This window comes from Bison bison, unplaced genomic scaffold, assembly GCF_000754665.1.
Source record: "Bison bison bison isolate TAMUID 2011002044 unplaced genomic scaffold, Bison_UMD1.0 scf7180017864146, whole genome shotgun sequence".
Taxonomy (NCBI): Eukaryota; Metazoa; Chordata; class Mammalia; order Artiodactyla; family Bovidae; genus Bison; species Bison bison.
The window spans coordinates 12,037,290-12,049,619 of record NW_011494718.1 but is presented as its reverse complement, the minus strand read 5'-3'; the positions used below and the strand labels follow the sequence as shown (position 1 = coordinate 12,049,619).

The 12,330-nt window shown below is 40.9% G+C and overlaps 1 long non-coding RNA gene across 1 annotated transcript; it reads left to right on the top strand.

Moving 5' to 3' along the window:
* Positions 1-369: 369 nt before the first annotated feature.
* On the top strand, positions 370-11,941 carry LOC104989187. The gene is made up of 4 exons (XR_825347.1): positions 370-565; positions 6,352-6,773; positions 10,030-10,100; positions 11,791-11,941. It is a non-coding gene; the product is annotated as an uncharacterized LOC104989187 (long non-coding RNA).
* Positions 11,942-12,330: the final 389 nt, after the last annotated feature.

Sequence of the window (12,330 nt, the reverse complement as noted above, 5' to 3'; positions counted from 1 at the left end):
CTTTGCTGGCGGGGGAGATGGGCGGACAGCCACCACAAGCGGGACAGAACCCCAGCCTGCGACCAGCCGAGAGCGTCCATGTGACACCCCCAACGTCTCAGCGGGTGGTGTAGGGCTGGCGCACAGAACTCCAAGGTCACAGGAATGAAAGGAGGCGGGGCTGCCCAGGAGAGAGACCACCGACAGCTCACCTGGACATCAGCCCGGTCATTGGTCAGATCCCGGCAGGGAAGCTCTGAGAACCCTGCGCACCAGCCCAGTCACCCGGGAGACTCCGGGGCGGGGCGGGGGAGAGGGCTGGGAAGGGCACGAGGGGCCGGGCTGTCGTTGAAAGGCGTTGGCCGTTGGCGGAGCCCCTCCGCAGTCTTCTTTCTGTTAAGTTCACTGCTGGAGTCAAGGTTGGCCACACGCCCTCAAGGCTGCAGCAGGCTTGCCAGTCGAGAGGCTGTGGAGGTTGGAGACTCGAAAAACTAAACTGTTGCCCAGGCCTTGAACTGTAGCAGAGCCATATATTCTTGTGGTGACCGTGGCCTTAGGAAAAGAAATCTTCCTCTAGGATGATTAGGTTGGAGCTGCGCAAGCTTTATTAATATAATGCAACCGGCCAATGGGGTGACCTTGGAGGAACCGCGGGAACATTTCAAACCTTGTCCTGGGCAGGGGGTTATATGGTGGATGTCAAATTGGGTAGTTACACCCATAAATACAGAGTTTGAGCTGATGACTTCTCTTTAGCTCAAGGTTGAGGATTTTTAGCCAAGTTTTCTGATTCCAAGAGGGGAGCAGACATGCCTCCTGCTATGAGTGACTGATGGGATCATTGCCATCAGTTTAGTGACACCTCCACATAGTTAGGGTTTCATGGACTCGGCCTCTGCATCCAGATTCCTGTCCCCATGAGACAAGCCTAGGGGTTCCTGTCGTCATTCAGGCCATCTCTATTTTCCTTCCGTTCCTTTCTTTTCCCTATCAAAGCCCTCTCCTTCTTCATCTCTTAGGATACAATAGTTTAACCTCTCTTCCCCTTCTTACTAGATATGAGGAATTCCCCAAATGACTTTTAAGTCACTTTGATGTCATTGGGGAAGTCACTTGGTTATGGTTAGGGTTACAATTAGGGTTAACAGTTAAGCATGCTGTTAAGGTTCAGGGGATGAGACAAAAGAATATTGCCCTTCAGTGGGTTCCCTCCCTAGTGGGAGGAAGAGTCTGGTGTCTTAAGTAAGGTAGACATTCTGGCTTATAGGTTAAGTGGGGTATGTGAGCTGCATTAAAGCTCTGAAGTTTGTCTGTTGATGAGGCAAAATTTGTGGTGGTCCTGCACTGGAGCCCTGAAATGATATTGGACTGGATCTGGATCTAGGCTTACCAAGAGTTGCTGGGCATTATGGGATTGGGGATGGGTGTTTTTCCCAGAAACCAGAACTGGGGAAATAAAATAGATAATACCTGGGGTAGTGAGAAAGGCTGCCTTTAAGGTTCTGTGGTGGGGCCGCTCTTAGAACTTGTTTTAAAATAGGTTAAGCCGGTATAGGAACTGTTCACATCCATGGTAATAGTCATTAGAAAAGACTTAACTGCAGTCTTCAGGGACCCAAAGGAAAAGAGGATGGCACATCACTGCTGATAGTTGTTCCTGACCTAAGAGACACATGTGGGCTTAGAGGAAGACCAATTCTTCCTTCCGGAATTATTACCCTGTCTCTGTAACTGGGCCTGGAAGATAGAAACAATATCGCAGAGAGAACAAAATGGCAGTCAAATGCAATTTTAAGGGTTGTTAAGAGTTTGGGATCCAATCCTGAGATTGAATGCCATTTAGCACTTAAGGTCTGGGAAGTGGGTGTCAGAGTAGCAGGAGTCTGGTGGAGAAGGGGACATATGATATTCATTGTCAGGCAGTTTGTCACTATAAATGGCATCTCCATGGTCTGCTTACATCTTCTGCCTAACAGGAAGGACCCTGGATGTATGATGTCAGCTATGCACCCACGTTCTAAACTGGGGAAATCTTTTTTGGTAATTTGCTGCTTTGGTCTTTTAGCTCTCCCCTCCGTGTTTATATCAGCAAAGTGCCTAAAGTTAGCCTGTGCTGTTGTTCCCCCACTGAAAACATGCCCTCTATGCTAAAGTGGGAAAGAGTGTTGGATTCTGGTGGGAATCTAGGGTTGAATTTGTAAGGATTGTAAGTCTTGTCCCTTCCTCCAGTTGTGAGATCATCTGATGAGGCCAGACACTTTTGGAACCCAGATTAGAACTGGGAAGAGGGAGTTTGCAGAGGCAGCAGCCCTGAAGGAGGTTGCATTATGATCAGAAAATGGGGAGGTACATGAGATGCGTAGCAGTGGTGCTGAGCAAGGGCTTGGCTGCAGCCTTAGGATGCTAGCTGGGGCCTTTGCTGTCACTCAGAACAGGGCCTCGAGCTGCCTCTTTGGAGCAGTGTGCAGAAAAAGCACCAGGTATCCTTGTGTTGAATGAGGAGACATACCCCTGAAAGCATCAGTTCCCAGGTTGATGGTAACTAGAAGAGTTTTTAGGGTTACTTTGAAGAAGCCAGAGGATAGGCTAGAAAATACCTGAATGGAAATGTCTTATTCTTTGTGATAAGACAAAGGCAGGGGAAAGAATGATTTCTATTTATTGAACCCTTGGGCCTTGCTTTTGTGGGCCTCTTCTTTTTGGCTATTGCTTCATTTTTCATCATTTTGAGGTATTCCTCTTTTTAGAATTTTTTTTCTTCTCGCTTGCTTTAGGTCTGTCAATCCTTACCATAAAGGAAAAATAAATGAGGCCATGAATAATGAAAAAACTAGAGTAAGGAGAGGAGAAACCAGGAAAATTGTAGAGAATAAAAACATTAGGGAGTTTAGGTTACAACAGCAGAGAGAGGAGAAAAACTTGAGGGGGGTGGAATTAGGAGGAAAAATTGATTCAGGTTAGAGATTATGTGAAAGGAAAGATAGAGGAATATTGAGGAAAGGGCGAAGGCTAAGAAGAGCGAGGCTGCTAGGGCAGAAGCATAAGAAACCCACACGCAAAACAGGAAGAACTAAACCTCCTTCCCTCTGTCTCTACTTTGCTGCTTTTCTCCCGGCTTTCCTTCCTACGCTGAGTGTTGACTACATGCCAAGTCCTGTACAGGCACTGAGGATAAAAGATGAGCAAGAGTCCTTCCCTGCCCCATAAGAGCTTATATGTAGTGGGGAGATAATGTCTAGGCTGTCTGTAGGATTGTGGGGTGAGAAGTGGGTTTCCAGGAACTCCCTTTTCCATGTATAGGTAAAGAGAGGACTAAGAAAATGAAGACTTCTGCCCCTGGAATGGATCCTGAAGTTTTCTCTTTTAATTGTTATTGGCCCGAGGGTGGAAGACCAGCTGATATGTATGGTCTAAGGATTCAGACTCTACTCACTACTTCTCTTTGCGTTGTATTTTGGGGAAATGTTATAGGCACCCGGCAGGGGTCTGAAGTGAGTCAGGGATAGGATGTTTCTTGTGTCTGGATGCCACACCCACCAGGCACCGAGAGAGGGGTCAATGATCACATCTTTCAATGAGGTTGCAGGTCATTCAGCAGCAACGCACCTTGGGCTCTTGCTTGGCTGTCATGCTATGTGCAAAAGAGAGTAAAAGAAGTTGTGAGAAAATTGGGAAGTACAAAGAAGGATGAAGAAGCATCTTTATCCCCAAATAACAACAACAACAACAAAATAATAATAATCTGAAGAAGAACAACTTGGTATCCAATTTATGGGTTCCTAAAGTCCAGGAAGCCCCCAAACCAGAGAACACATACCCCTCCCCCCGCCCCAGCACACACTTTTGTAGAAGAGACCGCCAATATTTAAGGGTTGTTAAGAGTCTTTGCTGAGACTGAGGAGGGAGGTGGTGGGACAGAGCAGAAAGAGCCAAGGTTTTCAACCCTTGATGGGAGAGCCTTTCGCGGGGAGGTACTTTTGTGAAGGTATTTAAGATCTTCCATATCCTTGCAGGTGGAAGAGTATACAGAAAGTTTCCAGAACAATAGCCTTCTGAGAGACTAAAGGTTTACTATGCATCTAGGTTTTTAGTTTTATAAAGCAGACATTGAAAACTAACTGAGTTTTGGGCAACAGGGTTGGGTTTTGAGTGGATCTGGGAACTCTTTTCCTACATGCTCTGTTTGGAAGGTATTCCCTTCTGTTGATTGAGAAAGGGCCTCAAGGTCCCTGGCCAGAGTCCAAAAGAGCCTGGAACTAATGTACTGAATAGATGGACACTAACCTATAGACACAAGGTCGGATGAAGGACATTGGCTGTCCTGCTGTCATTTTACCAAGTATTTTGAGTGTTTTGTGTACCAAAGTCCTGTAATGATGGGTGGCATGTTAGGTTGGACAGATGTCTTCACTACAACAAGAGCAGCACCACCATATTTGCTCCATCACCATGGGCCTTTGAAAACTTTCAAAAAATTGCCACAGTCCTTGGACAGTATTTAGTTTTCATGGACCCACGCCAGCAACAATGGCATAAAGTCACAAGAGATTCCCCATCTTCATTTCTTTGAGCAGATACCCAAAGGAAGAGTTCTGGGAGTGTGACCAGAGACTTGACAGAGGTTCTGAAATCTCTGACTTATGAATTGATTAGGGGTTCTCACCTTGCTTTGCCCTACTGGAGGTGTTTCTCTGGCCGTTTAGCAAGTTTCCTGACATCTTAGTCTTCCTATGACTCTTCCAAGTCTTTTTTCTAGCTGTCATAGCTCCCTTTTGGTATGCATTATGCCTTTCCTAAGATGTTACTGGCTGTTCTCACAACTAAGCTGTTCTTTGGGAAAGGCCAGATATTTCCTAACTACGGAAAAAAACAAAAAACAAACTTGTGTACCTCACCACTTCTGGCATCTGGTTTTGTTTTCCTTTAAATAGTGTTTAGTGTCTGGACTCCAAAGCCTGTAATTCTAATGACATTTTTCTGGTAACCCGGCCTGGGAGTAATGCTTGCAGAGTACGGTGACCCAAGGACTAAAGACCAGATAAAACCAAGGAGGGTCTTGGAATGTAGTAACGGAGAAACCAGACCCTTATTGTCCTTCCCTCCCCGCTATTGTAACTATTAATGGATTTCAGGTCCTCCTGAGCAGTACAACCTCTCTCTCCTCCTACTCGCCACAGGGAGAAGGTATTTGCCTTACTCCCTTACTCTTCCCCCACCCAATATACGTGCCTCATCCAATCAGCAAATGACCCGCAAGACCCCTGTCCCACTCCTTGTACCCTGGGTATAAAAGTGGACTAAGGATCCCTGTTCAATGCCCGTTCTCCCTCGAGCTGCCCGCTGTTCTAACAGCGTCTCCCATTCTAATAAATTATTTCCCTCTCATTCTGTCTCATGTCTGGAAATTCTTTTCCAACCTGTGCCTGGACCATGACACAGAGTGCCACTATAAACAGCACGATAGGGTGCCAATCTGCGGTCTTACAGTCCTCTCCTACTTGCTGTTCAATCTTAAAAATAACTGCTTGTTGAAATGGGTTGCCAATGAGTTTTCCCTGGGTAGAACCTTCATTCCAAAATGGAAAATATTATATGTGAAACTGTTTTGAACAGGGAACAAAAAGCCTATGTTCTGGTCCAGGCTGCAGACTTATTAGCTGTGTGAATTTTGGCACATCTTCAGATTGCTTTGGGTTTTGGTTTCCTCATGGGGAAAATTGGGATATTATGCCTACCTCACAGGGTTGTTGTGAGGATTAAATGTGCTCTATAATATGTCATACCATATAAATATTTGCAACTTTTTGTTAGGATATGAGTTCTTTAAGAATATTCCCTTGCTACATAGCAGATATGCTGACATTTCTGCTATCAGATTAAGGATTTTCACTGTCATGTATTGTATAGTTGTCTTTGGAACAAAAGTTTATGTTTTCAGGTAAATATTTCTGGGTGGAAAGGATTCATAGCTTTCATGTTTCCTAAAGAAGGGATTCATTGCCCTAAAAATGTTAAAATTCAGCACTTCGGAATTGGAAAGTTGGATTCAGTAACAGAAATTTATTGCTTCCAGAAGGTCCCTTTTAACACATCTGTAGTAGTTGCAATGTTTTTTAGATAGTCAAATTCTTAATGTGGCCTGATGACTATACAGAATATTTGAAATCAGGGCTGAAAATCTTGGACATATTGTATATTGTCATGGTAGCAATTAGATTATCCAATTGCCTACAGTGTGAGGGTAGGTGTAAAACAAATTATTTAGCCCCATGAAAGTCACCTTACCTCATAGAATCCGTTACCTTATTTGTGAAGTGTAAGAGATTGGACCTTAAAGATTTTCAAGGTTGAATTCTAGGTTGAATTCTCTAGGAAAGTGAGACCAAAGTTTGACTTTGATGGAACCCTACTGAGGACAAAATGAAACAGGCTCTGTGGAAGAGGAAAGAGAGGGAGTCTCTGAGTGAGCATCCCGGAAGCCAACCCTCCATAAAAGTGGAAATGCGGGCCTGCTGAGGTGAAGAGCCAGAGTACTCCGGGCAGTAGAAGAGCTGGGGTCTACTTAAGATAAAAGACTCTGATGCACCAGAGGCTTAGCCTTCACCTTTCTCCATGGGACTAACTTGCCAGAACAAGCTGTTCCTCAACAAGAGAACACATCATCTCCCAAAACTTTCAAAACTTCTTCCAGTTCTCACAGGAGCAAATGCCTGGAGTCTTCCCACTTTCCACGTCAGGAGGTTTACCTACTTTCAGAACATGCAGACATCTACTACAGACATCTGAAGCTACAAGTAAGTCAAGGAATGGCAAGACTCTTTGGAGTGGTGAAGAGAACCCCAAGACTGTACTTTTTTAGGGTGCCTTGGAATTCCCACTCCCACATGAGGAATTTTAAGCATAAAACCTTTATATTCTTAAATTTCTTTTCCAATATATGATTATTAACTAAAGTCTATAGTTTACATTCACTATAGGGTTCAGTATTTGTGGGTTGTTTTTTTCTTTAACTGGCTTGAGGCTATTTGTGCATGTTGGATGACTGTCTCATCATGTAGTAAGTGTATATTTAGCAGCCAAAGAAACTACCAAATTGTTCTCTGAATTGATGGTACCGCTTTACATTCCTACTAACAGCGTGTGAGTATTCTATCCTCACCAACACTTGACATTATCTTTTTAATTTTATCCTTCGGATGAATTTTGAGATATCTCATTGTGGTTTAAATGTTCAGTTCTCTAATGACTAGTGAGGCTGAACATCTTTCATTGTTTTATTTGCCATTCATATTTTCTTTGAGGGCTTGTCTTGTGGCTCAGCTGGTAAAGCATCCAAAATCCATGCTCTTAACCACTACCTTGTTTAACCTGCCTCAGAGGCCCCACTGCTCTGCAATCACCGGGCTTGAAAAGCTAGGCTTTTATTTCTGAGCCTTAGCTCTTCACACACATACTTCATAGTTCATTGTGAGAATTAAATCTATGCGTGTAGATCTGTGCATGGTGCCTCACTAGTAAACACGAGCAATGTGAGTTATCAACAACATCGCTATCACTACTATTACTAAGGGCCAAATGCCTACAGATCCATGTTTCCAGGTTTGCCTGCCCCTCACACTCTCCCTCACCTGTTGCCCTGTGCTAAGGTAGGTCTCTGACACTCACAGTTACTCCCAGGCTGTCTCCACCTTAGTTTCCAGGTTACTATGTAGCTCAGCGGCTTCCCTTTTGGCTCAGCTGGTAAAGAATCTGCCTGCAATGCGGGAGACCTGCGTTTGATCCCTGGGTTGGGAAGATCCTCTGGAGAAGGGAAAGGCTACCCACCCCAGTGTTCTGGCCTGGAGAATTCCATGGATTATATATAGTCCATGGTCTTGCAAAGAGTCAGACATGACTGAACGACTTTCACTTTCTATTTTCTTTGAAGTGTCTGTTCAAATCTGTTGTCCTCCTCTCCACTTATTACTGAATTTCAAGAATTTCAGATATAAGCCCTTTTACAGATATATCTGATGTTTTCTCTCAGTATGTTTCTTGTCTTTTCATTTAGCAGTGTCTTCTAAAGAGCAGAAATTTACAATTTTGATTAAGTCTAGTTTATCAGTTTGTTATATATATATATATACACACACATATATATATGTATATATATATACATTGTATTTTAGGAGTAGTATCTAAAAAAACTGTAGCCTAACTAAAGATCACAAAGGTTTTATTTTGCTTTCATCTAGAAGTTTTATAATTTTAGATTTTACATTTTGAGTTAATTTTTGTATATGGTAAAAAACGTTGTATATAGTCCTTCAAAAATACAACTCAAAGTTCACTTTTTATTGGCATATGGGGATCCAGTTGTTTCAACACCACTTACTGAGAAGATCATTTCTCTCTCTACTGCTTTGCAACTTTGTTAAAGATCACTTGTTAATATATGTGTGCTTCTGTTTCTGAACTTTCTATTGTATTTCATTGATTTGTTCATCTTTGTGCCAATATCATATTGTTTTGATTACTACTACATTAGCTTTACAGTAAGTCTTAAAATCAGATAGTACTATTAGTCTTCTGACTTCTTCAAAGTTGTTTTGAATCTCCTAGGTCTTTTGCATTTCCATGTGAGTTTTAGAATGAGCTCATCATCAGTTTCTCAAAAAATGCTTTCTGGAATTTTTATTAGGGTTACTTTGAATCTATAGCTCAATTTTAGGAGAATTGCCGTCTTAGACTGAGTCTTCTGAACTATGAGCTATGGAATAGCTCTCTATGGGTCTCCTGTAATTCAAGCAGATTCTTCACCGTTTGAGCCACCAGGGAAACTTACTTGTTAGATCTTCTTTAATTTCTTTCCACAATGTTTTACAGTTTCAATTATAGATCTTGTACATCTTTTGTTAGATTTATCCTAAGCAGTTCATATTTTTCAATGCTTTTGTAAATGGTATTGTTTTCTCAATTGTTTGTTGCTGGTTTTGACAAATATAATTGATTTTTGCAAATTGATCTTACACCTTGCAAATTCACTAGGCTAACTTACTAGTTCTATTAGGTTTTTTATTTTTAAGACTTCATCCGATTTTCCTGTCATCTGTGAATAAAGGCAGCTTTATTTCTTTTCCATTCTGGATGTCTTTCCTTTTTCTTGCGTTATTGTACTGGTTAGAAACTCCAGTACACTGCTGAATAGAAATGGTGAGAGGGAACATGTTTTTATTTTTCCTGAACTTAGGAATGCATTCTATTTTATACCGACAAGTATAGTCTTATTAAAATTATGATGATAGCTATAGATTTTCTTAGATGTCCTTTATAAGATTAAGGAGGTTCTCTTCCATTATTGATTTGCTGAGAATTTTAAGAATGGATGTTGGATTTTGTCAAATGGCTTATCATCCTCTGAGATGATTATGTATTGTTGTTGTGGTTATTTTGAAAAAATAAATTAGCTCTATTGACTAGAAAAATTTAGGAGCAAAAGGTTACCTTTTTAATAGTGATACCCTTATTTTATGATTCTCTAGCAATCAGCAAACTTTTTTTGTAGTTAATATTTCAGATAATATTTTAGGCTTTGTAAGCCACATACAGTGTCTGTCACTTATTCTTTGTTTTTGTTTTTTTAAACTATTCTTAGCTTATATTCTAAAATTTTAGTCTGGCCACCTGAACTAAAAATAATTTTAACATTATTACATGATTGGCTATATAGTTGTAAAAAGAAGCAACTTCAGTAGCAACAAAAAGGTATATGATTACCAAACCAAAATTATCTATTGGCCCTTTGCCAAAAAAAACCTTTGCAAATCTCCTATTCTAGAATATTGTTACAGAATACTTTTCAAGGAGTAATACATTTTCACATATTGTATATGGCCTAGATTAAATTTAGCCAAGAGTGGCAGCTTCTCCTCATCTGTAATCCTAATCCTTAAACTGGGAATTCTTTTTTAAGTGTGATTATTAAATACGTGGCATGAAGAAGCAGCTGATAAAGTCAATTTCATTGTTAGTCTGGAAATTAATTGATGGCAACTATGCTTGATTTCTCAGACATTGGAATACCTGGCTCCTAAGTTTAGAAACAGCACTGGCTGAGACTTGTTTCTTTGGAAACAAACCAGGTATAGTCTTGATTGGCTGGGTGTTAAATACTCACTTTAAGTGCATTTAAAACTGACGCTTACAGAGCAGTAATTGTATTCCAGGTATTGTGTTATGGGTTTTTTCCTCTGAGCATGTCTCCTTGTCTACAAAATGGGGACGATAATGATGTTAATAACAGCTTTCTTGTAGAGTTGCTGAGGGGGTTTAAGTTACTTAGTTAAGATGCTTACACAGGTGGAAACAGAATCTGGCTCTTAACTCTATATTGTGCTATTTCCCTAGTGCATTAAGTTCTCCTTTCTCTGCTTCCTCCCTTTACCATTTGATCTTCTCCAGATCCTCTAGGTTGTCACAAAGACTGAAAAGTTCCATTAACACTAAATAAAGTGAACTACAAGATTTATGGTAGTTTTTAAGCAGTGTTCAATTTTAACTTGCAGTACAAAACAATGTTTTATTAATCTTCATTTTGGTCTGGACTTAATATCTGTTCAAGAATTCAAAACCTTATGAGTGAGGAGGGTTAGAATATTTTATAAAGGGAGAAAGAGAGAGACAATAAGAATGAAATTAAAGAAACTAAGAACTAGAAAAGCTTGCACCTGTTTCTTACCTGAATATAGAATTGAAATTTGGAGGTAGTCAAAGTACTTTCTCCCTTATTTGGCTTCATTTGGATCAATTTAACCAATTTGTGTGTTTTTGAAGGAACCTCTCTGGGCTAACCATCAACTGCATGTCAATTATGACAGTACTTTCAAAGGTCAACAAACAAAATAACCCAAATCAAAATGACATGTCATTCATTATAAACTACATTGATTCATTCCTCATACCATGTACATCCTCAGGGTTACTGGTTTTCTTCCTAGGGAATGGGCCAGGATGCACCTGTCTGATGGGGCATTCCACACAGATCTACACTACTGATTCACTCTTGTGACTAGTTTCCATCCACTTCCCTGGGCTAGGCCTGATTCAGTTCTCCCACAGGCTCATGGTCCTTGGTTTTCCCCTTTCAGCATAAGTCCATTGCTCTATTACCAAGCCCCTAGTCGTATGGCTTCACATATACAGCAGTTAAGTAGTGTGGGTCTCTCTCTGCCTGGCAGGGGCCCACCATTTGACCTATAAGGGAATCAGGGAAAGCTACATTATTTTCAAGCTATAACATTTTCACTTTTTCTTGAGCTTTCAGTGAACTCATGTACTTTCCCATCTGCCTAAAGCCTTTTTATTTTACCCAGATCTGTCCTTTCCCAAGTTCCTGGGCTCTGAAGTGGCAACTGTTACACTGACTATATTTAAAACTCCATCCTAATATCATCAACTATTACTCACATTCATTGTCTAAAGTAGCTTCATGTCCACCTCCCTAGAGAAGTACCTACTTCTTAAGGGACAAGTGTTCTATTGTGGAACACTATCATTTTGGTAAATCTAGAAAATACCAGCAAGCAATGAGATAAAGATTGGAATTATCTGCAACCATCCGGAGTCAACTTGCTGGCCACATTTTAGTGGATATCCCCACAGTGTTTGCCCTATATACATTTTTTCTTTCAGAAATGGGATCATTTAGTACAATTCTGTCTACCACACTGATTTTTTAAATGATCTTTCATATAATTGTGCTTTAATTTAATTAATGAATTAACAAACTTGTTAACAAATTAACAAAATTAACAAATCTGCTGTTGCCCACAGGCCCCATTCCAGGAGGATTTTCACGTGGAAGGTGAATGGACACCAACCAGAAACTAGAGACATTGAGAACAGGGACCCCCCTGTGTTGCTCCGTCTCCTGAGTGAGAGGGCAAGTGTGCTTTTAAGTGTGGGATATTTGAATTCTTTTGTGTGAGGTTTCTTTGAAACTGTGCATTTCCACTCACGAAACAAATGGTGCCATAGAATGCCTGGCACTAAGGTATATAAACGATTTACTGAAACCTTGACATTTGTGCTATCTCACAACATATGTACTTCAAGGCGATACTAGAGCATTGTAATAAAGTGGACTTTTGATGACATATGATCTGACAAAGCGTTTATTTGTGCGAAATATCTTTCAAAGATGACACAAATTAAGTAATATGTAGTACTATATATGTTTTAGATAAGGATTTCTTCATACTACTTATATACAAAAATGTCATACAACTTGAAGCCCTCACTTGCAAAGGGCAGCAATAAGTGTTATGTATTAGCCACCGGAGGGCTCTTCACTATTTAGACTGTACCAAGGCC